Here is a 27,700-nt window from a genome sequence, read left to right as displayed (position 1 = left end):
AAACATGCGTTTCTGCTGAAATTCATATTGGTAAATGGATTTCCCATCTGAAACATTGTTTTTCACTAAGAGAAGCTTTTAATCCCCTTAAGTTCCTTTCTAATCTGCCTTAGAAGTGCTTGTCTCAGGAATATAACAGTGATGATATAACAGATTTAATTTATTAGAACGAGACAACAGCCAGCCAGCACAGTACACAGGAGTGCACGCCCACCGTGGGCTGCTCGGTGCTGTCATTCCCGAATGGAGAATGCTTGCCCCATCTCCTCTGAATCCAGCCCTACTGCACTGACATGCTCAAGTTCAGATCTCAGCTCCCCTGGCTCTCTCTAGACCCAGCACCCCATCTTCATGGGGTAAAGCCCTCTATTCTCTAAAGGCCAGAGGAAGGTTGAGAAAGGCAAGTCCATGCCTGCTTCCATTGCCCAATCCACTGGAGAGTAAATGGTTGAGTGGGAATTAAGATCACCCTGCTTGTAGGGGACAATGCTCTGAAGCTTGGCCAAGGGTCTCAGTGAGACAGACAATTCCTACTGCCTGGTCTGATGGGCCACCTCGGGTAGCAAATGGCCCCTAGGAGCCAAGAGTCAGAAGGGTGGGAGATGCAGAGGCCACTGTCCCCATATCTCATCCCACTCCCAACCAAGACAGAGAAGAAAACAATACGAAAGTCAAGGATCCCTTGTTGTTGTTGCTGTTGTTTAGTCACTAAGTTGTGTCTGACTCTTTGCAACCCCATGGACTGTAGCCCATCAGGCTCCTCTGTCCATGGGATTCTCCAGGTGAGACTATTGGAGTGGGTTGCCACATCCGCCTCCAGGGGATCTTCCCGACCCACGGATCCAACCTGTGTGTCCTGCATTGGCAGACAGATTCTTCACCACTGAGCCACCTGGGAAGCCCTCAAGGATCCCGGCTTAATCCCAGCTCTGCTTGTTCTGGGGTGGGCAGCAAGGAATCAACTCTGGTGGCTTGACCTGCTGCATTCACCACCCCAGCCAGCTGAACTGAGACAGCTGGAGACATGGGATGGCTGAGCCCATCTGGCTAGTCTGCGTCCAAACCAGCATGGCGACTCCAGGTACAGCCACACAAAACTTCATTTCCTCTTCCTGGGAACACAAAGCAGTTTATTTACTCAGTTAACCCATGCTTATTCATGTTCTCAGAGGCCCATCTTTGACACAGAAGTAACACTCTTTGAGGGCTTCCCTGGTGGCTTGGTGGTAAAGAATCCACCTGCCAATGCAGGAGATGCAGGTTTGATCCCTGGGTTGGACAGATCCCTTGGAGAAGGAAATGGCTACCCACTCCAGTATTCTTGCCGGGGAAATCCCACGGACAGAGGAGTCTGGCAGGATACAGTCCATAGTGTCGCAAAGAGTCGGACATGACTTAGCAGCTAAACGATAGCAACGCTCTTTGAGCCCCACAAAAGTACAAATAATTTCAGCACAGGTCATCAGTGTCATTTTCAAAGTGGTCCCCTCTGCTGTCACACACACAGGATGAAACCACAGTGCTCAAGAGCATGGCTTCTGAAACAAGAAAGTCCTAGGTTCAAACCTCTGCTCCAGCACTCACATGGTGGGAGACCTCCCTTAGGTAATTCAATCTTGCTGTGCTTGTTTTCTTCTCTGTAGAATGGAAGCATGACCATCTACCTCCAGTGAGGAATAAATGACCTTGTGCTGTAAGATTCTTACCAGAGTGCCTTAAAGTATTAAGTGCTCATTAGCTATAACCATTATTATGTATGTAGGTTTACCTACCAACACATTCACCTCTTCTGTTCATTCATTAATTCTCCCAAACATTTATTGAAAACGTAGGATGTGGCAGGCTCTGCTAGACACTGTATTTGGGACAAGGAAGGTATCAGGGGATAGAGAGACAACTAATAAAAATAATAATTGATGGGACTTCCCTCACAGTCCAGTGATTAAGACTCCATGCTTCCAGTGCAGAGGATGTAGGTTCAATCTCTAGTCAGGGAACTAGGCTCAAATGCTGTGTGGCGTGGCCAAAAAATAAAATAAAAGAATTCTTGATGGAAATGCAAATTTGCATTCCTCCTCTCACTTAAATTTCACACATACACACAAACCCACAATAGATATTTAAGGCAGATACAATCACTCCCATTTTATAGATGAACAGACAGATCCAGTGAGATTAGGGGCCTTTGTCAAAATGGCAAAACCCAGGTCCCCCCTGGTGGCTCAATAGTAAAGAATCCACCTGCCAATGCAGGAGACACAGGTTCGATCCCTGGTCAGGGAAGATCCCACATGCCTTGGAGCGACTAAACCTGTGTGCCACAAATACTGAGCCTGTGCTCTATAGTCCAGGGACCATAACTGCTGAAGCCTCAGCACCCTAAAGCCCATGCTTTGCCACAAGAGAAGCCCCTGAAGTGAGAAGCCCTCACACTGCAGCTAGAGAGTAGTCCCCACTCGCCACAACTAGAGAAAAGCCCTCGCAGCAACGAAGGCCCAGGACAGGCAAAAATAAATAAATAATTTTTTTTTTTAATGGCAGAGCTGAAAAGACCCACAATGATGGGGTAGTGGGTGGGGTCAGGGGTGTTTCAGACAAGCCTCCTCCCATACTTTTCCTTGAACAGGATTTTCCAGAAAACAGGAATCTAGTCAGCGTAGAATGCAGTAACACAACACCACACACCCAGGACCCCCGTGGACCCAGGACATACCCCATCCCGTGGCGAGTGTGTGTTTAGGTAGGAAACCATATCCCACGCTCAGTGGGGGCCAGGGTCTGCTGTCTTTAGACGATAAGAAGGAGGCCGGGAAAGAGGAGACACTGGGGAACTTGACGCTTATTAAAAGCACTTGCTCACAAGCTGTGTTCAGGTCCACATGGTGCCCAAAGCCGGGAACCCGGCCTCAGCAGGGGTCAATGCCCCGTCCTGACAGGCGTGAGCTGGGAGTCTGGGCGGAAGATGGATGGGGGCGCGAAACACGCCCGTGACAGCAGTAATCCACACGACCCAGGAACGCAGGCTGGTATGTTGACCACTTCCCCACACTTTTTATGGGCCCAGAAGTAGGGGGAGGGAATTTTCATCATCTCAGACATAAATAACTCCATGAACAGCGTGGAGATCGGACACCTCGAAATTAACCACTCTGTACAACACAAAGCCCGGGATTTACTTCTCAGTTGCAGAGCTGCCTGAATGCCGGTAAGGTTCCAAGGCCTTAAAACAAGCCTGGCACTTCCATCCCGGCTCCTGGGAGAAGTCCCTGTCCTGCTCAGGGGATGCCCACTTCACACTTGCTACTTGATCGTGGATTTTGTATCATTCTCCCACTGCTCACCCAGGTCTGAAGATCCTGCTTCCTTCTTTATGAAGGAAATACAAACCACTGGATTCTTGTTTTCTGATCTCCCACTACCCACACCCTCAAACTTGCCTACATTTGAACCGCATTCTCTTTCTTGCTTCAAGATACAGTTGAAGACATGTCTCTCCTGCCACTCGGGGCCACCTCCACTTGTTCCTAAATCCCTCCCCTTCTAAGAGTCTGCCCTCCCAGATATACATAACTCACACACATCAGCAACCCTTTCTCCTGGATCATTTCCACCTGCAAAGACACTTCCTCAGTATCTCCCATCTCAAAAAAAAAAAAAAAAAATCAAAAGATTGACCTTGATCCCTTATCTCTATCCCACTACATCCTATTATCCTAATTCTCATCTTGGCAAAATACCTTGCAAGTGTTAACGTCCAAGCCCCAACTCCACTTCTTCGATCAAGTCCAATTTAACTTTGTCATCACTCCAGCAAACTTGACCTCAAGTTTATCAATGACCCATGTGGTCAAATGTAAAGAGCACCTAGCTTCTTCTTTTCCTTGACGTCACGGTTGACCCCTTGGTGCCTCCCGAGCCACTCTCTTTTCTTGGCAGCTTCTATTTCCTACCTACTTTCCTCTCTCTCTCTCAGCTGCTTCTCAACCTTAGGTTGACCCTCCTTCTCCACCCAACCTCTGGATGGATGAGAGCCCCAGTTTGCATCCTCAGCCTACTTCTCACTGTCTTGTTCATTCCTCTGTAGGTAAGCTCATTCATTCCACAGTACTATCTATGTACTACTGACTTTCAGAATGATGGCCGCAGTTCAGAAAATTCCACCTGAGCTCTAACTTGTGTATCTGGATGCCTTCTTACTGTCTTCACAGGGGCACCCAATAGGCCTCTTGACTTGACATTCCCTGACTAGACAACAGAACAAGAAAGACAACTGCCTTTCCAGACCTCCGAAGATGTTCAAACTCGTGAAGGGCTCATAAAAGGCAAATTAAACTGAGATATTTTTCACCAATCAGTTAGACAAAAAGAGATCAAAATATTTAAAAACACATTGTACCAGGACTTCCTGGCAGTCCAGTGGTTAAGACGCCATGCTTCCAGTACAGGGGGCATGGGTTTGACCCCTGGTCAGGGAACTAGGATCCACAGTCTGCACAGCATGGCCAAAAAGATAAATAAATAAATAAACATTAAAAATAAATTAATTAATAACTACAATCCATCCACTTAAAAAAAAACACCATAGCTTTGTAAATTGGCAGGGAAGATAAATGGGTATAATTTTCCTCTACAGGGCAAATTGTCAATATCCATCCAAATGGAAAGCACAAATCCTCTTTGACCCAGCCAATTCTACTTCTAGAAATTTAAATCCAACAGATATAGCTAATTAATATATTTAATAAATGTATTTATTTCTATTAATATGGATCCAATAGATAGAGACACATTTGCAAATGGAAACCAGCTAATACCAGGAATAGGAGACTGGCTGCATAAGTAAAAAGTCAGTTCCACTGTGGACTACCACTCCAGTGTTGTAAGAATGAAAGAAATTTTGACAAGCTAATACAGAAAAAATCTCCACCATATGATTTCAAATTTCAAAAATTAAGGTGCAGAATGTTGGGTACAATAGGTTACTGCTGCTGCTGCTGCTGCTAAGTCGCTTCAGTCGTGTCTGACTCTGTGCGACCCCATAGACGGCAGCCCACGAGGCTCCGCCATCCCTGGGATTCTCCAGGCAAGAACACTGGAGAGGGTTGCCATTTCCTTCTCCAATGCATGAAAGTGAAAAGTGAAAGTGAAGTCGCTCAGTCGTGTCAGACTCGTAGCGACCCCATGGACTGCAACCTACAAGGCTCCTCCGTCCATGGGATTTTCCAGGCAAGAGTACTGGAGTGGGGTGCCATTGCCTTCTCTGACAATAGGTTACTACTGGTTTTTTAAAAGGGTAATGAAGACAAAGTAACCATAAATGCTTGCTGCTGCTGCTAAGTCACTTCAGTTGTGTCCGACTCTGTGCGACCCCATAGACGGCAGCCCACCAGGCTCCCCCATCCCTGGGATTCTCCAGGCAAGAACACTGGAGTGGGTTGCCATTTCCTTCTCCAATGCATGAAAGTGAAAAATGAAAGTGAAGTCACTCAGTAGTGTCCACCTCTTAGCAACCCCATGGACCTACCAGGCTCCTCTGTCCCTGGGATTTTCAGGCAAGAGTACTGGAGTGGGTTGCCATTGCCCTCTCCACCATAAATGCTTACATACACACAAAATATCCTTGGAAGGAGACACGTGAAACTTGTAACAGGATTGTCTTTGGGGCAATGGAGCCAGGAGATCAGGATACTCTTCTTTATATCTTCCCTACTGTTTGAATTAATTTTTTTAAACCATGTTCAATTTGTTTTCACTTTAAAAATAAAGTTACTTTTCAAAACCTGGTTCCTTCTATTTTTTCCAGATCCCATACAAAATGCTACCTCTCCAACAAGGTCTTCTGGACCACTCCATCTATGTTAATCTCCCCTATTCGCTAATCCCACACCAAAGCATCTCTACTTTTAACCATTTTAAATATTAGATTAATAAGAAGACTTAATTCAAAAATGATCTCTGCTCTCCTTGTCAGAGAAGCTTCCCTATGCGCTCCATCTGAAATAATACCTACAGCAGCATCCATCCCTAATCCTTCATCTTGCTTCTTTTTTTTCCAGGCATTTATTACCACCTGAAATCACTGCAGATGGTGACTGCAGCCATGAAATTAAAAGACACTTGTTCCTTGGAAGAAAAGTTATGACCAACCTAGATAGCATATTCAAAAGCAGAGACATTACTTTGCCAACAAAGGTTCGTCTAGTCAAGGCTATGGTTTTTCCAATAGTCATGTATGGATGTGAGAGCTGGACTATAAAGAAAGCTGAGTGCCAAAGAATTGATGCTTTTGAACTATGGTGTTGGAGAAGACTCTTGAGAGTCCCTTGGACTGCAAGGAGACCCAACCAGTCCATCCTAAAGGAGATCAGTCCTGAATATCCATTGGAAGGACTGATGCTGAAGCTGAAACTCTAATACTTTGGCCACCTGATGCGAAGAACTGACTCATTTGAAAAGACCCTTATGCTGGGAAAGATCGAAGGCAGGAGGAGAAGGGGATGACAGAGGATTAGATGGTTGGATGGCATCACTGACTCAATGGACATGAGTTTGAGTAAGCTCTGGGAGTTGGTGAGGGACAGGAAGGCCTGGCGTGCTGCAGTCCATGGAGTCACAAAAGTCAGACACAAACGAGCGACTGAAATGAACTGAAATATTATGACATATTTTTTTTATTTGTTTATTGTTGGCTTCCCCTCACTAGAATATAAGCCCCAGAAGAGCAATTACCTTGTGCATTTTTGTTCATGGCTCCATCCCCTGGAGCTACAACAATGCTTGGCACATCACAGATATTCAATAAATATTTGTTGAATTAATGAGTGGTTCTACTGCTAAGAATGAAATGAATAAATAAAAAGATGTTTAAAAGGTCATTGACCTAGAAAAGAAAGTATCTAAGACCATGAGTTTAGTGCTGGGTCTAACATCCAGTTAAGCCATCACCAGCGCCCATGTCCTATTTGTGTTGACATCGCTCTGTAAAGCAAAGGACCTGGGGATGCATAATATGGCACCCAGTGGCAGAGAGAAAATGAAGAAGTCAGGTGTGGATAGCTCTCCAGGAAAGGCACAGAAGCGGGGAGCAGGGGAAGAAAGGATGCTACAGAAAGTAGAAAAAGAGGGGGTCTTTAACAAATCCCCAAGAAGAACCTCCTTTCCTAGTCAGGGAGAGGCAGGGCTCAAGGGAAAAGAGAAACAAGAGAAATCCATGGAAATCCTTGGATCCTTCTATTACCCTGATTGACCTGAATTCCAGCTTCTCATGGGTGATACACAGGTGTCAGAGCAGACAACTGCCAAAGGAAGGAAGGTATGAATCATTAGGTTACCTAATCCCCCAGCCATCTGGCTAAAGGTAGGAGAGTCGTGAGTCAGCAATTCCCTGGGAATTGGACAAACTTGGGGAGAAGACAGCCAGGAATCCCCCTCACGACCCACCCATTGCCCCACCCTTCAGACCAGCCTGCCCCTGGTGGCCAGCTCCTCTCCAAGCAGCAGAACCTCTGACCCTCTTTGTTGGGGATGACTTTTGGGGGTAACTCAATGGCCAAAGCTGCTCAACGACTTCAGAAAACTGTGTTCTCAGCCCTGCTGCATGAGCACTTGCATCAATTCTGCTGGGGCCTCCCAGAACCTCAGAAAACCTCATGTTTTCTAAATTGTACTTTTATGCTCAGCAAGCCCTCGGGCTACCTGGTTAAAAGTTTACATTAAAAAATCCTTCATAATTGGTTTGTTTGAATGGTGCCCTCTGCAGAGTCATCAAGGCAGGCCGTGTTCATTAGCAGCCGTTCACATAAAATCCAGGCAGTAAAACATCAATCATGATGGGGCTTCAAAAACCATCTCTGGGCTTTCTCAAGACCAACCAAATGCCAACACGAATAAATTCAGGGCAACGTGAACTCGGGGTGGCATCTTCTAAGCCAAGTCTTGTGCACCTTGGCACCATTTGGGCCCAGATAAACCTTTCTTGTGGGGGCTGCCCTGTGCTTTGTAGGATCCTTGGTAGCATCCTTGATACAGACTGGATGCCAGTAGTAGCATCCCTCTGTTTGTGACAACCCCAAATATCCTTAGATGTTGTCAAATGTCCCCCAGGGGAACAAATAGCCCCAGACTGAGAATCGCTCTTCTAAGTTTCTGTCCATTTGGACAGCTAAAATTGGGAAGGAAAACTCACCAATTCAGAAAGGACATTTCTTGAGGGTCTACTAAATGCCAGGTGCTGTTTTAGGCATTGGATATAGTGAAAAATAAGGGGTGTGCACAGCCCCAAGCATCTCTCTTGAAAGAAGAGGGGACCAAACACTTAGATCTTTCTCAATGACCAAGCTTCAAGGGCCAGATTTTCCAACAGGAGGTCAGGGTGGGGTAAGGTCAGGCTGTTTCATTAGGGAGAGGATGGGTGGGTGAGTGCTTGAGAAATTCTTCCAAAGGGAGGCCTCAGGAATACTTGTTTTTTAGCTCCTCATGTAAATGGATGTCGCCGGCCTTGAAAAGAGTACAATGGGTGTACACAGTGAATCACCGGAGTTAATTACAGAGATCACTGCGGAGCGGCGCAAAGCCTGCCCGAGCTTCGCTTGCACCACCAGGCGCAGGAACAGCCACCAATGATGATATTCACGTTAATAATCGGCGCTGACACAGCCACAAAGCACTCCGCTCTCAGGGCCCGTGCCAGGAAAAATAGAGAAGCAGTCAAGAAAAACACAGTAGCATTGATCACACCCTCTGCTGAAAGGCAGCCACCATTTTCCCCCACTGCGGTCTGAGAGACTGACTGGAGGGCCCATGGGGCATTGCTGAGCTGGGTAGATGGATTGTGGTGGAGGCTGGTGGGTGGGGAGGGAGAAGCCCAGGCAGAGATAGAGGGGAAAGTGGTGCACTGAAATGGAGAGTCAGACAAATATCATTTTATTGCATTAGCGGTTCATTCAAGTGACAGCTCCAGTGTCAAGAACTTGCCCAAGTGTCAAAGTGCCCCCAAGAACTTGGTACTGATGTGGGACAGGTCCCCCAGCGTTATATAGTTCACTCTACAGGCCAGGGGTCAGTAAGCCTCTCTTTGCAAATGGCTTAGGGCTGTCAGTGTGCAACGGGCCAGGAGGATTTGGGAACACCCAATGTTCTCATCCAGGCTGTTATCCCGCTTGTTAGTTAACAAGTTCGCTTGCCAATTTCATGGATGCTGGCAGAGAGCACAGGACACCTGGATCAGAGACAAAGAGCGTTATGACTTATGGCACAGCTGGCAGCGTATTTCCAACGATTCCCTTTGTCCCCAATCCTGTGGGGGTGACGATGCAGCTTAGCCAGATAGAGACCTGTCCAGGCAGGGAATTGCAGTGTAGGACAGAAAGCCCAGGCTTAGGAGACTAGAATCTTTTCTAGTGGGCAGCAAACATGGCTGCCTTTTGTTTGGGGGGAGGACACTAAACCCATCTTCCAACGGCCCCTTCCCCGATGTGCAGGAATGTGACAGACCCCTGGAGAATTATCTCCCAACAGGAACAATCAAAATCTGGGCCACACTGGCTTAGATGACATCAAAAGGAAGACCTAGAAAGTCACAAGTCAAGGAGGACAAGGAAGAGGCCATCATGACCTGGCAGACCTAACACTGTTTCCCTGTGGGAGGCTTTCCTTGGAGAAGTGACAGGTCTCAGGCTGGCTGCAGCCTGATTCTAAGCCGCTGTATAGTCTCCATAGCAACCATCTCATTAGAATATGGACTCCCATGAGTACTTGTTCAGAAAGGGGTGCTCTGCTTTGCCCATGTGACCATGCTCTCTGTTAGCTGTATTTCTCATGATCCTTTAGTTTGTCCACTTGCTGGTTTATACATCAGACTCCAATGCTGGTTAATGTGAGTCTGTTTTAACACTGAGCTCCTGATCCTGGAAGGTTGAGAAACAGATCCCTGAATTTCACGTGGTAATTTTTATAACACATATAGTTCCAGCCCTTCATATTCATAATCTAATTGAATCCTCCAACTTATTGTTGTTGTTGTTTAGTCTAAGTTGTGTCCGACCCTTTTGTGACCCCATGTACTACAGCCCTCCAGGCTCCTCCATCCATGGGATTTCCCAAGCAAGAATACTGGAGTGGGTTGCCATTTCCTTCTCCAGAGGATCTTCATGACCCAAGGATCAAACCTGTGTCTTCTGCTTGGCAGGCAGATTCTTTTACCACTGAGCCCCCTTGGAAACCCAGCCAAACATATACTTACTAGGCAAATCTGAGTCCCATTTTACACATGAAGAAAATAAAACATAGACAGCAAAGTACGCAACTAGAGACTCACAGGTGGGTGTGGCAGAGCTGGTACCTGAACTTGGTCTGGCTGAAGTTGAAGCCATCTAACCACTGCTCAGAATGCCTCAGGAGGCTGTGAGTGGCCTACCAGTCTTGCCTTGAACCCCTCTGTCACACCCTGTTAATCTATCCTTCCAGTGAGCCAAGAAATAAGCCCTAAGCACACCTAGGGCAGTCTCCTGCCTATTCCCTTCAGCACCCTCAGTCCCCTGAGTCATGCAGGCTGACCCCTTACCTGGACATGTAGTTACCTCCTGTACCTGGAGTCCTTTCCCCTCATCTACATGACATCTAGAGCTTTCCAAACAGTTCTCATAAAGCTTTGAATCCTGCTCCAGTTACTATTGTCATATAATGCATGACCCCAAAATCCAGCAGCTTGAAACAACCATTTTACTTTGCTCACAATTTTTTTTAAGTTTTTTTGGACTCAAAAATCACTGCAGAGAGTGACTGCAGCCATGAAATTAAAAGATGCTCTTTCGAAGAAAACCTATGACAAATCTAGACAGCATGTTAAAAAGCAGAGACATAACTTTGCCCACAAAGGTTTGTACAGTCAAAGCTATGGTTTTTCCAGTAGTCACATATGGATGTGAGAGCTGGACTATAAAGAAGGCTGAGAGCCGAAGAATTGATGCTTTCGAATTGTGGTGCTGGAGAACTCTTGAGAGTCCCTTGGACAACAAGGAGATCAAACCAGACAATCCCAAAGAAACTCAATCCTGAATACTCACTAAAAGGATTGATGCTGAAGCTCCAATTCTTTGGCCACCTGATGCAAAGAGCTGACTCCTTGTAAAAGACCCTGATGCTGGGAAAGATTGAGGGCAAGAGGAGAAGGGGACAACAGAGGACGAGATAGTTGGATGGCATCATCGACTCAATGGACATGAATTTGAGCAAGCTCCAGGAGTTGGTGAAGGACAGGGAAGCCTGGCATGCTGCAGTCCATGGGGTTGCCAAGAGTCGGACGTGACTTAGAGACTGAACAACAACAACAACAACACAATTTTGAGTGTCAGGAATGGGGAAAGGGCTCAGGTGGGACATTCTTGCTTAGTGTCTTTCATAAGGTTGTACCAACCCAGGGACTCCCCATGAAGTCATAATATCCATGGCCGAACAGTGGGCAGCAGCCAATGAAGCTGTCACTTAGGGTCAATGTCCTCCCAGAAGATTTTTTTTTTCCTGGACCATCTGCTTCTCCAAGGAGACATCTCCCCACTGCCTGATATTTCTTGTTGGGTCCCTATAACTAGCTTGAATAGGTAGTAACCAAATTCTTCACAGACAAAGGACCCTCAGTTAGGTACTAAGTCTTGTATGTGAACCAATGCCTTTATCTGTTTTGGGGGGACTCGTGATGTATTTTAGGATCTACAGAAAAAGAAATCACTTTTACTTATATTTTAATATTTATTTATCTATTTCTTTCTTTATTTGGCTTCATCAGGTCTTAATGAAACATGTAATTGCTTCATGCAGCACGCAAGTTCTTTGTTGAGTCCTGAGAGCTCTTTCTGTGCAGCACACAGACTCTCTAGTTGTGGGGCACTGTCTCAGTAGTTGAGGCACACGGGTTTAGTTGCTCCACGGTATGTGGGATCTTAGTCCCCCGAACTAAGGTCAAACCTGCATCCCCTGCCTTGCAAGGTGGATTCCTCACCGCTGGACCACCAGGGAAGTCCCACACTTCTATTTATTTTAAATGCACATTTTCCCATCCAATACACCCCCAAATACTTCACCCATTTAAATCATCCCTCTGCATGGGCTTTAAGCTGTGAGCTAACAGTGTGTGGCTAAGATCAGGAGTTGGGAACCAGATGGTTAAAGTGGAGCTCTGCTATCTCCTACCTGCATGATACTGTATGTTAGTGTGGAGTCTGGAGGAAGGGTATGAGTGGGACTGTTTGGAAAGCAGAAATAGAGACACAGACATAGAGAACGAACATATGGACAATCATTCATTTTTTATTGAGCATCCACTTTGTGCTAAACCACTCACAATGGATTACAAGCTCCTTGAAACTGGCAAGTTTGGTGTTAACAGGAGCATAAAAAACCCTCCCAGAATGGAGAGCTCTATGTACAGAGTCATATGTTAGCTGTTGAGAGGGCATGGGAAATGGTTTACCAAGTAGAGAGAAAGCACTGAGCAATGAAGAGAAAGTAAGCTATATCAAAGGTAGATTCTAGGACTAGGTGAAGGGACATTGGCCAGGAAAGAGTAAAGAAGGGTAGGTTGAGGCCACTCTCTGGGTGGATTATATGTTTAGTGTAGGCAGACTGAAAGAAACCCACAAACTAAACTCAACATTGCATAAGTCAAAAAGAAAACTGATTTACTCATATAAAAGATAAAGCCTTCAGGTATGGCTGGATCCAGAAGCTAAATGATGTCATCAGGCCACAACATTACACTTTCTCCCTCTCAGCCTTATTTTCTTCCATCTTAGCCCACCTTAAGCAGGCTTATCCCCATAGTAACAACTTGGCCTGTGGCACTCCAAGCTGCCATGCCCTCCTCTGTTAACTCCCTGGAAAGAGTGCATCTCTTTCCTCTAATTATTCCCATAAAGAGTTCTGGAATTGAATCTCTTTGGACCACTTTTGGGTCCTGTGTCCATCTCTATAAACAGTTACTGTGGCCAAGGGATTAAATATTCTGATCTAGGTTTTTGCCAGACCTAAGTCAATGCCCATTCCTTAACCAATCACAAGACTGGACAGGGGCTACTCCTGAACCAATCACGATGGGTGGAAGCCTTGATTGGTTAGCCTTGGGTCACATGGCCAGGCCAGGAAGTAGGAGGTGTGGAGTTGGCTCCACACTGACTTTGTGTGACAGAGGGAAAGGCAGATCTCTCCAAAGGCAAGCTGGACTACTACCTGCCATTTAGAAGAATGCGATATAAACCTTATGTAACGGGCATCCATCAGATCAGATCAGATTAGTCACTCAGTCATGTCCAACTCTTTGCGACCCCATGAATTGCAGCACGCCAGGCCTCCCTGTCCCTCACCAACTCCCGGAGTTCACTCAGACTCACGTCCATCGAGTCAGTGATGCCATCCAGCCATCTCATCCTCTGTCGTTCCCTTCTCCTCCTGCCCCCAATCCCTCCCAGCCTCAGAGTCTTTTCCAATGGGTCAACTCTTCGCATGAGGTGGCCAAAGTACTGGAGTTTCAGCTTTAGCATCATTCCTTCCAAAGAAATCCCAGGGCAGATCTCCTTCAGAATGGACTGGTTGGATCTCCTTGCAGTCCAAGGGACTCTCAAGAGTCTTCTCCAACACCACAGTTCAAAAGCATCAATTCTTCGGTGCTAAGCCTTCTTCACAGTCCAACTCTCACATCCATACATGACCACAGGAAAAACCATAGCCTTGACTAGACGAACCTTTGTTGGCAAAGTAATGTCTCTGCTTTTGAATATGCTATCTAGGTTGGTCATAACTTTCCTTCCAAGGAGTAAGCGTCTTTTAATTTCATGGCTGCAGTCACCATCTGCAGTGATTTTGGAGCCCCGAAAAATAAAGTCTGACACTGTTTCCACTGTTTCCCCATCTATTTCCCATGAAGTGGTGGGTAGAAAGAAGATTCTGGAGCGCTCACTAACATGCTGAGGGCAGGAATTTCAGAAGTCTCAATTAGACAGCCAGCCCGGTGTTTCCATGTTCTCTAAAGAGAGGAAGTCCCTTCTGTCCTGCTGAGGCATGGGACTCCACCTCACTGCCAGCTTTCGTCCTCTCCCCACACCCCAGCAAAGGGGTCCCCACCTCCTCCGTACATCACTGGAGGTCTAAGAGCTGAAACTGCCAGAGCCACCCCAGGGCCCTGACACCAAGGAATAATGCCCACCCAGGGCTCAGGAGCACCCACTCACCCTCTCCAGCCAGGAGGAAGGCAGAGCTGACCACAGAGCTCCCAACGACCCTGCCCGGCCAGCCTCACGGCCTCTCGAGCACAGCCTAATCTCTGCAACAGGTGGAGGCCTGGGCCCCTGCTCTCAGCTTTCACAGCCAGGAGCACCGCAAGGGGAAACTCATTACATGGGTTTAACGGGGTTTAAAAGGCGTTAAAGAGTCCTGTGGGCCAAATTAAGGGGCCTCAACTTACAAGCTGAGTTATGAAGAGATCTAAGGCGTGTTTAGGCCAAGAGCAGGAGCCCCAAACTTGGTCTAGCACAGTTGCAGTGAGAAAATGGGCCCTCCAGGGAGTCAGCAAACAGAAAGGAAGTAACAGGTGTTGGAGGCTGGGAGGCTGGCCTGGGGTCTGAAGGGTGGAGAGTGCCGAGGGGCGGGGCTTTCCCTTTCTCCATAAATGATATGAAAACCTAGATGCCTATCATCAAGGGGCAGCTGGTTAAATAAATTAAGATACAATTAAGGTCTATCTTCAAGCTGGGATACTACATGACCATTAAAAAGAATGAGATATGTCCATAAGAAGAGGCGCAGAATGGTTTCCAAAAAATACTATCAGGCTCTGTTGTTGTTCAGTCACTACTCAATGCCTGACTCTTTGCAACCCATGGATTGCAGCACACCAGGCTTCCCTGTCCTTTACTGCCTCCCAGAGTTTGCTCAAACTCATGTCCATTGAGTCAGTGATGCCATCCAACCCGCTCATCCTTCTTCTGTGTTCAATCTTTCCCAGCATCAGGGTCTTTTCCAAAGAGTCAGCTCTTTGCATCAGGTGGCCAAAGTATTGGAGCTTCAGCATCAGTTCTTCCAGTGAATATTCAGGGTTGATTTCCTTTAGGATTGACTATTAGGCTAAAAACGGAAAATAAAATGTGAGACAATGTGTTTAATAGACTAGCATCGCTTATACACACCATTTAGGTTAAACTGTATGACATTTTCACTTTTGTAAAAAAAAGTGATGTATATCTGTCATATATATATATATACATATAACTCCTTTGCTTGTATATATGGAAAATATTTATATTTTTTGCAGTTTACACAAGACACTGATAATCATGGATTCCTCTGGAGACACTGTTTGGGACCAGGGAGTCAAGAATGGAAGAGAGAATTACTTTCCAGCACATAACCTTTTCTAGCACTGGAATCTTTTAAGTCCTATGCCTATTTTGTATGTGAGGGAAAAATGTTCTCAGAAATAGATTGAGAGCTTCTACGATGCAAAATATTTGTACTCTTTGATCCCACAGGCCTAACAACACTCCTGTAAGGTAAGTACCATCAAAAGTCACGTTTTACAGATGAGGAAACTGAGGCAGAATGCACTGGAGACTTTCTGAAGTGGCTGAGTGGGATGCATAGTTGGGCGTGTCTGGCTCCAAAGGCCAAATCCTTGACTGTGAGGAAGACCACGCTTCCTCCCACGTGGCTGAGCAACTGAAACCAGAATCTCCTGGCTTCTGGCCCAACTCTCCTCTGTACACAGGCTCTATGAGTCCAACAATCAGCAAAGGGTTCCTCTCTCTTGCTCAGTGCTTGCTTTTCCCTTCAAAGAAGGATACAATCAAGGGCTGAGGTCCTTCCTTTGATGGAGGCTCATTTGAAGACAGAGCACTACCGATCTGCCAGAAGGCCGTGGGGATACTCACTCGTGGTCCCCTGAGACAGCAAAGGCTCCAGGTGAGATGACCGTTCTCCTCCCAGGTGAGACTCCAAAGAATCTTCAGACCACTGCCATCTGCCCCTTCTATGGGGAAACTAACAAAAAGTGCTGTTGACCACAGGGCTGGGGTCACTCAGCGCTCCTGAATTCCAAATAAGTATAAGGAGAATAACACTCTGTGGGCAGGCACTGTCCCAAGTGTTTCACAAACACCATCCTATTTCAGCTTCACAGTGGGCCCAGGATGTAGATGCTTTGCAACCCCAATTCACACATAAAGAAATGGGCATGAGGATGCTGCATATGCTCATGGAGGCAGTGCCATCTGTTAAGGCTGCCATCCTTTCCACAGAGTACTCTCTGCCGAGACCGTGACTTTGGACCATGACATCTCACCACATCCCAATAGCTTGATTCAAGACAGGTTCTGGAATCAGTCTCCAGCTCTCATCTGTAAAATGGGAGTGATAACAGGGAGAAGCTGACCTGAGAGTCAAATCTTGGTTGGTTGGTTCCAGAAACCATGACCTTTCCAACACTCCAAGCTCCTCGCAAGGAAGTGGCTGGTGGGAAGGGTGGCCAAGGAACATTCCAGGGGTTGCTTGTCTGTGTTCCCCTTGTGGTTTAGGGAAATTTAGGAAGACAGTTCTAAAAGTTTGAAGCTGAAAGGCAGGTTTGAGGGATCAGTACAGTCTCTACTCTTGACTCAAGAACCCATCAGCATCGCTACTGGAGCCCAGGATGGGCAGGAACCATTGTCCGAAGCTCTGAAAAAAAAAACTGTCAATGTTCTTGAACTTTATTAAATCTACCTACTCATTCTTCTCAGGGTCTTTGATACAGCAGGTGTCCAGGCAACAGCCTGTTAGACAAATTCTTTCCAGAAAAAGTGCCTAAGGGGTTACCTAGTAGGCAGAATAAACACATATTCCGGGCACCAGTAACTCAAGACACTATCTCTACCTCCCAAATTTAGTTAGTTCAGTTGCTCAGTCATGTCTGACTTTTTGCGACCCTGTGGACTGTAGCACGTCAGGCCTCCCTGTCCATCACCAACTCCCAGTGCTTACTCAAACTCATGTCCATTGAGTCGGTGATGCCATCCAGCCATCTCATCCTCTGTTGTCCCCTTCTCCTCCTGCCTTCAATCTTTCCCAGCATCAGGGTCTTTTCAGATGAGTCAGTTCTTAGCATCGAGTAGCCAAGATATTGGAGTTTCAGCTTCAGCATCAGTCCTTCCAATGAAAATTCAGGACTGATTTCCTTTAGGATGGACTGGTTGGATATCCTTGCAGTCCAAGGGACTCTCAAAAGTCTTCTCCAACACCATAGTTCAAAAGCATCAATTCTTTGGTGCTCAGCTTTCTTTATAGTCCAACTCTCACATCCATACATGACTACTGGAAAAAACATAGCTTTGACTACATGGACCTTTGTTGGCAAAGTAACGTCTCTGCTTTTTAATATGCTATCTAGGTTGGTCATAACTTTTCTTCCAAGGAGCAAGCATCTTTTCATTTTATGGCTGCAGTCCCAGTCTGCAGTGATTTTGGAGCCCCCCAAAATAAAGTCTCTCACTGTTTCCCCATCTATTTGCCATGAAGTGATGGGACCAGATGCCATGATCTTAGCTTTCTGAATGTTGAGTTTTAAGCCAACTTTTTAACCCTCCTCTTTCACTTTCATGAAGAGGCTCTTTAGTTCTTCTTTGCTTTCTGCCATAAGGGTGGTATTATCTGCATATCTGAGGTTACTGATATTTCTCCCAGCAATCTTGATTCCAGCTTGTGTTTCTTCCAGCCCAGCGTTTCTCATGATGTACTCTGCATAGAAGTTAAATAAGCAGGGTGACAATATACAGCCTTGATGTACTCCTTTTCCTATTTGGAACCAGAATGTTGTTTTGTGTCCAGTTCTAACTGTTGCTTCCTGACCTGCATACAGGTTTCTCAAGAGGCAGGCCAGGTGGTCTGGTATTCCTATCTCTTTCAGAATTTTCCAGTTTGTTGTGAGCCACACAGTCAAAGGCTTTGGCATAGTCAATAAAGCAGAAATAGATGTTTTTCTGGAACTCTCTTGCTTTTTCAATGATCCAGAGGATGTTGGCAATTTGATCTCTGGTTCCTCTGCCTTTTCTAAACTCATCTTGAACATCTGGAAGATCATGGTTCATGTACTGTTGAAGCCTGGCTTGGAGAATTTTGAGTATTACTTTGCTAGCGTGTGAGATGAGTGCAGTTGCACAGTAGTTTGAACATTCTTTGGCATTGCCTTTCTTTGGGATTGAAATGAAAACTGACCTTTTCCAATCCTGTGGCCACTGCTGAGTTTTCCAAATTTGCTGGCATCTTGAGTGCAGCACTTTAACAGCATTATCTTTTAGGATTTGAAATTGCTCAGCTGTAATTCCATCACCTCCACTAGCTTTGTTCGTAGTGATGCTTCCTATGGCCCACTTGACTTCGCATTCCAGGATGTCTGGCTCTAGGTGAATGATCATACCAACCTGATTATCTGGGTCGTGAAGATCTCTTTTGTATATATATGCTGTGTATTCTTGCTACCTCTTCTTAATATCTTCTGCTTCTGTTAGGTCCATACCATTTCTGTCCTTTATTGTGCCCATCTTTGCATGAAATGTTCCCTTGGTATCTAATTTTCTTGAAGAGATCTCTAGTCTTTCCCATTCTATTGTTTTCCTCTATATCTTTGCTTTGATCACTGAGGAAGGCTTTCTTATCTCTCCTTGGTTTTCTTTGGAACTCTGCATTCAAATCTTTCCTTTTCTCCTTTGCTTTTTGCTTCTCTTCTTTTCACAGCTATTTGTAAGGCCTCCTCAGACAACCATTTTGCCTTTTTGCATTTCTTTTTATTGGAGATGGTCTTGATCCCTGCCTCCTGTACAATGTCACGAACCTGTGTCCATAGTTCTTTAGGCACTCTGTCTATCAGATCTAATCCTTTGAATCTATTACCCACTTCCACTTTATAATCATAAGGGATTTGATTAATTTAGTCTTTGCTATTTGATTTTTTTCTTAATGAAAGTAGTTATCACATGGAAAATTGGACTTTTGTTGGACATGTTTAGCACTTACTTTACATATGACAGAAGACACTAACTCTTGTCAGTATAGAGCCTCAGTATCAGTTAGGGTCATATCAGCTAATAGAACAAATAAACCACTCAAATGTATGATGTTCCAAACACAATAGAAAATTATTTCTCACTCGTAAAGTCTGAAATGGTTACTCCTGATCAGTGTGTAGTTCTCCTCCAAGTGGTGAAGTGGGGACCCTGGCTTTTTGAATGGTGTGTTCTGTTATTTTCAACACATGTCTCCCAGTTACCATGCTCACTGGCTTGCGGCTGCAGAAGGGGAAAGCACAGAGGACTTCATGCGGGAGGTGTTCATGGACTGGGCTAAAAGTGGTACACAGCTGCTCAAATTCCAGTGGTTAAAACTCAGTCATGTGACACTCCAAGCCACAAGTGAAACTGGGAAATACAGTCTAGGAGGAAGCCACAGGTTCTGGTAAACCACTGGCCACTCTCTAAAACAACCTCCAAAGGTCTTAATCTGAGTCTAATGGAGAAGTTGGCTTATTCCCAAATCAAGGCAAGATGGCAGATGTGGAGAAGAGGCCATGTCTCTACTTCCCTGAACAATATCTAGAAAAAGTAACTTTCAGTAGGAATAAATGCTGACCACTACTCTAAGCGTAACATATTAATTACAGCCCCATGGACTGTAGCCTGCCAGACTCCTCTGTCCATGGGATTTTCCAGGCAAGAATACTGGAGTGGATTGTCATTTCCTTCTCCAGGTGATTTCCTGACCCAGAGATCAAACCCATGTCTCTTGCATCTCCTTCACTGCAGATGAATTCTTTATCATTAGTGCCACCTGGGGAATCTCATGTTGATCTATGAAGAGAACAAACTATCAAAACCTAAACTTCTGTTAGATGGAATGGGATTTTCCACTTCAAAATCTTTTAATTTAATAAGAATTTGTTTGGTACTCTGCAACAAGCTGTACATCCAGCTAACCCTTGGAAATATAATGTTAAGTTGTCATGGAGCTCGCATTTTTATGAAGGAGACAGACATTTGCCAGATAATTGAGGCATAGAGGCATGATCCCCAATCTTGGTTTGAGATCTTCCAAAAGGAGCTCTAGAGACAAGGATGTGAATGAAGGTGGTATTAGGAAAGTGATCCCAGGAAACACCAGTCAGGTAAGTGGGGAAGTGAGTCAAGGAGGGGAAGAAAGCCAGTAAGGCATGCATCTTCCAGCCAGGTATCACTGTAGCAGTAAAGGAGTTTATTCCCAGTGAGGAACTCTGGACAGCCATGTAGAACACGCATGTTGGAATGTTCCCACCCAAGGAACAAGGGATCTGGGGTATTTATACACCAGCCATCATCAGCCTTGGGGAATGCTAATTTCCTGGCACTTCCCACTCATTGTGTGCATGGACAGAGCAGACTTCTACAGCCAAAGACAAAGGTGGATGCTGGCAGTCAGAAGTTGGGCTGCCAGCTTATACTGACAAGGTAAGGTCTAAGAGTTCTGGGTTGGGTACCAATTGCATCTGCTATATCACCCAGGTGCCATGAAGAAGAAATACAGGAGCAACAACAATGAGAATAAGGCCACCAGACATAACTGCAAGGGTGGTGGGCTGGTGGGCTCTGGACAGACTGTGTGACTTTCCATCCTGGCTCTTGTGCAGGTCACTCGCAAATCGCAGCTCTCTGCCACAGTTTCCTCATCCGGAAAAGGGGCAGAGAATAGTACCTACCTCCTGGGGTGGCTGGAAAGATTAAATGGGACAATTCTTTAGATGGGCTTAGAGGAGTGCCTGGCTCCACTGGCCCATGCTCCACAAAGCCAGCCCAGAGTGGTACTTGGGGTTCCTCTCTCATCTCTCAAGCAGGTGGCTTCCTCTCCAAGCCAGTCGTCACGCCACCACAAATCAGGTGGCACCTTCGGCCTCTCGTCTGGAAACCAAACTTCCCATGACCCAGGGAATGGCAAAATCCCCCAGCCAGGTCACCCTCTGCGCTCAATTGATCCCGTCGGACACGCGATAGCCCATTTGTATGTGATGGCATTTACTTCTCCGTTTGTCGGATTCCAGTTTCAGGCCAGTTCTGAGCACCCGGCCACGGGGAGAACAATGCCCCCTCTGTTCCCCCCTAGCCATTCATGTCGACTTTTGTTTCAGCCTAAAATAACACCAACCCGGAGGGTATTTTCTTAACACTAGCAAGCCCTGTGGAAAATGTGGCGGGTTGTGGCTGCTTCAGGTCCCCAGCTGATAACGACGTCGTGATGTATAGGTGAACTCCTGCTCCTCCAGGGCCGGGGTGACCCTGCGATTAGGGCCAGGCTTATCTCCCAGGACATCTCGGAGTGTCTGGGATTCCATTTCATGATGGAGGCCCCAGGGGCTGAAGTTATGTTATGTACTTATGAGCAAAGTGGACTATTCCCGCTCCGGGCTGGAGTGGATTACGGCTGATCACTTGGCCTAAACCGGGGACATCTGAGAATGTTGAAGAAAGGAAACCCAAACAAACATGGACTTCAAGCGAAGTCTCGGGCACTAAACATTTTAAAAGGCTTGCCTGGGTGAACATAGGTCCTGTGAAGAGTGCGGTCCCAGAGTCGAAACCTCTTCAAAGTTTCTTGCCAACCTGCTGGGGAATGGCTCTCGGCACAACCTCTTAGCAGCCCCATAAATCACACACCGGCAGCTTTATGCCAAAGGTGCTATTAAAAAAAAAATTAAAAATTGACTTGTCCAAAGAGCCTTACAAAAAGGTCCCAAACCCACCACTTTCTTTATTAAAGTTCACAGAAAATAAATATCAAATTTCTTTCAGCCAGAATTTTCTCTCCAACTATAATCATAGAAACTAGAGATGGAGAAAAAAAAAAGTGGTGGGGGGCAGGGAGGACACTCTTGGGTAACTTTTTTCCATAATTTGTGCAATAATATGTGTGGCCACAGTCTTTCTATGTTCACTTTCCCATCTGCTCTCGAGAAGGCAAACAGAACCCTACCAACTGATTATTGAGAGCAAGTCTAGCTCTAGAAATTTCTAAAAATGTTGCAGAGCAACAACAAAAAAAGAAAAGCGCCCCTTTAATTATAGACGAGCTTTCTATTTAGTTCAGCCCCCGTCATGAAATGGAATTGAACTTCCTTTCTGATTCATTCTTCAAAACCTCAATGTAGATTTTATCAGAAACAGATCTGACGCCCTTGTGGTGCTCCCTGGGTCAGTCTCAATCTTGGACCCACATCCTCATTAAAGCTCATCTGTTTGGTTTGCTTAGGGAAAAATCATAACAGATCAGGTTCGATTGCCTGTCTGCTCGTGAAAAAATGTACTGACCTTTCCCTTGCCTTATTAGGGTAACCAGAGGTGACAAAAGTCACAAAACACAATATTTTCTTAAAAGGGTCCCAAACCTCCAGCGGAAACTCACCGCTCTGAAAGTGGCCAGGCTTCCCTGCTTGAGGGATTAGCAGAGCTCTAGCCACTGGGATGTGTGGCTGGGAGAGTGGCCGGCTACCACTAAAGTTTGCTCCTTGTCCTTGGCGCTCCTTAGGTGACTGTATAAAAGCTGGAAAAAAAAAAAATGAAGTCCCTTCTCCTTCACCCCCTGGACCTTGGCATTGATGACTCCTTTTCTCACTAACCTTAACTAAGCCACTTAAAAAGAAAGTGGAGGGGGGCATGGGGGAAATCTTTATAGATCGCCATCAAAACCTGACCACAAATGGTTCCAATTTGCCGCAGTGATTAAATCTATGTGAGTTTAAGGGTTTTCATTCAGGTCATTTGCTACTTTGGAATTTTGCTGCATGCCTTGCTAAGAAAACGAACTTATGAGTCACTGGCTAACGCCAAGAAGGAAGAAGGTTACTAAACAAACTCCAAGCGGAGCTTAAGTGGATATAGAAAATAAAGACTCTGAATTCTAAATATGGATCTGAGAGGAGTGTAGAAGGGATTAGAGCCGCCTTTGTGCCTGGTGGGGCGGCCCGAAGCTGGCTTGCCTTTTCAGAGCCAGCAGCCTGGGATCAAAGTAACAGCCACCAGTTTGTCAATATGCTAAGCTGGGTGTTTACACAAAAGTGTCAGCGCGCGCTTTCCACCACAAAGAGGCTCATACATTCGAAGATTAATTACTTCCAAAACAGAGATTGTGGGTAAATACCAGGGCCTAGCCTCCTCGGGAGTATTTGCTTGGCCCCAGGCTGAGATGTGCCGCTAAAGGCAGAGAGCTGGGGGCCAGCGCTGAGAGGCTGATGGAGGCCTATCTTCACCTGTACACTTTTTTCCTCAGCATATGTGGTGTCTTGGTATTTCACCTTCCCTGGAATATACAGGCAGATCAAAAGCTTCATATATAGCATCTCTCCTATCTTTCTTTCTCATACACTTCCATCGTGGGGCAAATTTTCTCTCCTCCCTCCACTCAGTTCAGTTCAGTTCAGTTGCTCAGTCGTGTCCTACTCTTTGTGACCCCATGGACTAAAGCACGCCAGGCGTCCCTGTCCATCACCAACTCCCAGAGCTTGCTCAAACTCATGTCCATCGAGTTGGTGATGCCATCCAACCATCTCATCCTCTGTCATCCCCTTCTCCTCCTGCCTTCAATCTTCCCCTCCCTCCACTACCAGCACATTATTATATTGGCTACCGTGAGTGCAGGGGAAATTGATGGACTGCAGAGTCTTTGTGAGAGATTCCCCACCAAGTCATTTAATATCTGCCTGTGTCCTCCTCTGTAAAACAAGGATAAGAAATATGCCCTCCCTACCTATAAGCACAATCTGGTTAGACGATTTAAAGGAAATAAAGGCCACCATCATAGAAAGCAATAAGGTGATGGTGATGATGGCAGACTTCTACACCAGCATTTTAAGAGGACCTTGTTTTATCAGACATTACAAACCTACCAGGATATATGGACTTCACATGCACACACACACACACACACACACACACACACATCATTTATCACACTAAAAGCCAAGTCTGGGGGCCGGGATAGCATCCTCATAGTATGGTCCTCTGGCCGTATACATTAAACTCACTGGAAACACTTTTTCTACAGGCAAGTTCTCAAGAACCACATTTCCAGTTTAGTGTTTGCTAAATGAGATGCTTCCTTACTGGTGGTACAAGGATGGTACTGGGTAGCTCAGTAGGGATATCAATCATTTTTATAATTGTCTATGTGTTTTAATAAATATTAAAGCAAACAACAAGCTTACATGATTTCACAAAGTAGGTGAATATAAAACTAGACATATGAGAAAAGGCAAGAGTCATTTCAAAATTTTGCCTAAGTAATTAGATCACAGGGAGAAGAAATTGGTACGTAAAAATCATATATGTAAAAACCATACAGGGGTCCATGGATGTTTGAATCTGAAAACTCTGAAGATTAGAAAATCTGTATTTCTCAAATCTTCCCAGGCTAAGAGCACAACTTTGATGTTAGTGTCGGTCCCTGTAAGCAGGTGGCTTCCTGTTCATTAATTCATTTGCTAAAGGGGAAAATGATTCAGTAAAAGTGGGGTGCTGGCATGAGATCGTGTGATGTGACTGATACACTGGACTCTGGGGGCTCCTGGCACTGAGGAGAACTTGCATAGAAAGTATATTTGAAGCAAAGGGGCAAGTGCAAAAGAAATCTTTCCCAAAATCCTCACTGGGACTCCGAGAGCTCTGCTCTTATGGTCACTGATGCCAGGGTGGACATTTGCTCATAACCCTCCCCATGGAAACCTAAGGTCTCACAAGAGAGCTGTAGAGTCATAAGACTGAAGAAAGGAAGACTAAGTCTCAGAGTGGAACTCAGAAGTCTCAAAGTTCACTCAGTCATTCATTCATTCATCCATTATTCAATAATTATTTACTGAGGACCCACTATGTGCCAGGCACTGCTCCAAGAACCAGGGACCCCATGAAGAACAAGACTGCGGACACCCCTGCCTTCAGGAAGCTCACGGTGGCGAACACGGTGGAGCACACCCAGGAGACTCACAGGGTGACATAATAACTTAGCAGGGAAACACACAAATCTGATAACGGGAGATAATACATCAGTTATGCAGGAAATACAATGGGTGACATGGTGGACAATGATGCCTGGGGATGGCCTTCTTTGAAGTGAAAGCCAAAGAGCCAGGATAAGTTTTCCAGACAGAGGGAAAAGTAAGAGCAGAGGCCTGGAGGTGGCAGGAACCAGGTCACAAGGGTGATTGAAGTGCAGAGAGGGAAGGATCCATGCAGGGAGATGGACAGGGGATTCCCATTCCCAAGTATGTGAGCAACCCCTGGAGGGCTCTAGCTAGGGAGAATGGGGTCAGATTGACACCTCAGAACATCCATTTAACTGGCTGGATGGATGGCATTTACACTCTGCCCCAGCCACACTGGCCTTACTTTCCCTCAGTTGCCCCACACGTGTTCCTACCTTTAGACCTTGCCCTCACTTTCCTCCTCCAGCAATGGTCTTATCCCAGAAAGCCCCAGAGAGACCTCCTTCAGGTCTGGTCTCTAAAGTCTCCCCACACCAGAGAAACCATCCCTGACCACACGCTCTACAGAAGCCCACACTGTCCCCAGAGCTCCTTGTCCTCTCCCTGCTGTACTTGTCTCTGTAGCACTTAGCTATTAAACAGCAAACACATGTTGATGTGTTTGTCTCCTCCAGCTAAGGGTAAACATGCCCAGGACACAGTAAGTAGTCAGTAAATATTTGTGGAATGCAATGAGTGGCCAGGAAGACTGGGCTGAAACATTAACCTCTCAGAACCCATTAATCTCTCTCTTTTTTAAGAGTATTTTCTAATTCCTTTAATATTCTTTTCCATATTCCTTTCCATTATGGTTTATTACAGGATATTGAATATAGTTCCCTGTGCTAAGTTTCTTTTCCTATCTATCTTCATAGTACTTACTCTATAGACGGTTCTTAGTCATTCATCACTTCACTTATGTATTAGTATATTCATTCACTCATTGTTTAAGAGACATTTATTAAGCATCTTCTAAATACCAAGCACTGCATTAAAGTTAAATGAGATGATGAATCCAAGTAGCTAAAGTAACAGATAATTTGTTAGACTTAATAGATAATGGGTTAAAAGAACTAATCAAGTACCTACTATGTGGTAGAAATGTCACCTAGAGAGACACCCACATAAGAGGTCAGCTGGCAGCATCAGCCACTCAGCCAACGTAGACTTTGGTTCCATGGCTGGGCAGGATCTTAACTGCAGTGCCAACTGTATTATTACCCTCACTTTCCCCACCCCCACTCCTATTTTCCTCCTTCTTTGTCCTGCCTTGTGCCCCATGGGGCTGACCTCAGGTGTCCATGCTCTCTGGTTCTCAACTGGCCAATGGGAAGTTGTGAAAAAGAATGGGAGAGAAGAGGACAGAATATCTATTCCCGGCTCTCTTCTTGTTTGGGGCTGTGATTTCTGGCCATGGCCATGTCTCTCTCAGCTACAGCTCCTGGCAGGCAGTACCACTCTATAGGCCCTGCCCTGGCAGAGCTCCAATATCCCCAAGTTTCCCCTGCCCTTTCAGGTCTAGTAGAAACAGCATCCACTACCCAGCTAGTCTCTGGGGCTTGTCATCCTTTGCTGCTGTTGTTTCATCGCTAAGTCATGTCCAACTCTTTGTGACCTTGTGGACTGCAGCACCCCAGCCTTGTCTGTCCTTCACTATCTCCCAGAATTTGCTCAGATTCATGTACATTGAGTCGATGATGCTATCTAACCATCTCATTCTCTGCCACCCCCTTCTCCTTTTGTCTTCAATCTTTCCCAGCATCAGGGGCTTTTCCAGTGAGTGGGCTCATGGCATCAGGTGGCCAAAGGATTGGAGCTTCAGCTTTAGCATCAGCACTTCCAGTGAATATTCAGAGTTGATTTCCTTCAAGATTGACTGGTTTGATCTCTTTGCTATCCAAGGGACTCTCAAGAGTCTTCTCCAGCACCACAATTTGAAAGCATCAATTCTTCAGCACTCAGCCTTCTTTATGGCCCAACTCTCAAATCTGTACATGACTACTGGAAAAACCATAGCTTTGACTATACAGACCTAGCAATCCACTCCACTATTCTTGCCTGAAAAATCTCATGGACCGAGGAGCTTGGCAGGCTACAGTCCATGGGGTCACAAAAGAGTAGGACATAGCTGAGCGAGCATGCATCTGCATCATCATCCCTTGATCATGCCCTTAATGTCTCTGAATGTAGTTCCTTCACTGAAGACTCTTGAACCATCTGAGTTGGTATCTATGTCTTATTGGGACTCTGACCAGTAGACCTACTGTAGTGATTAATAGTTCAGAAAATGGCCATTATCTTATCACAAAACTGTCATAACAAAACTATTACAGACTTGAGGGCTTATAAACAACAGAAATGAGTTTTTCACAGTCCTGTAGACTGGAAGTCTAAGATCAGAGTGCCAGCATGATCAGGCGAAGGCCCTCTTCTATGTGGCAGACTTATGGTGGAAGGGATGAGGGAGCTCTGTGGGGGTCTCTTTTATAAGGGCACTAATTTCATTCATGAGGGCTCCACCCTCATCACCTTTGTATCTCCCAAAGGCTCCGCCTCCTAAGAGCAGAACACTGGGAGTTGGGATTTCAACACTCAGAACACAGCAGTCAAACATATTTTTTAAAACAATGTATAAGGTATGGATAGATATATATC

Source organism: Bos indicus, chromosome 18 (assembly GCF_029378745.1).
Source record: "Bos indicus isolate NIAB-ARS_2022 breed Sahiwal x Tharparkar chromosome 18, NIAB-ARS_B.indTharparkar_mat_pri_1.0, whole genome shotgun sequence".
NCBI lineage: Eukaryota > Metazoa > Chordata > Mammalia > Artiodactyla > Bovidae > Bos > Bos indicus.
This window is presented reverse-complemented; position numbering follows the sequence as displayed.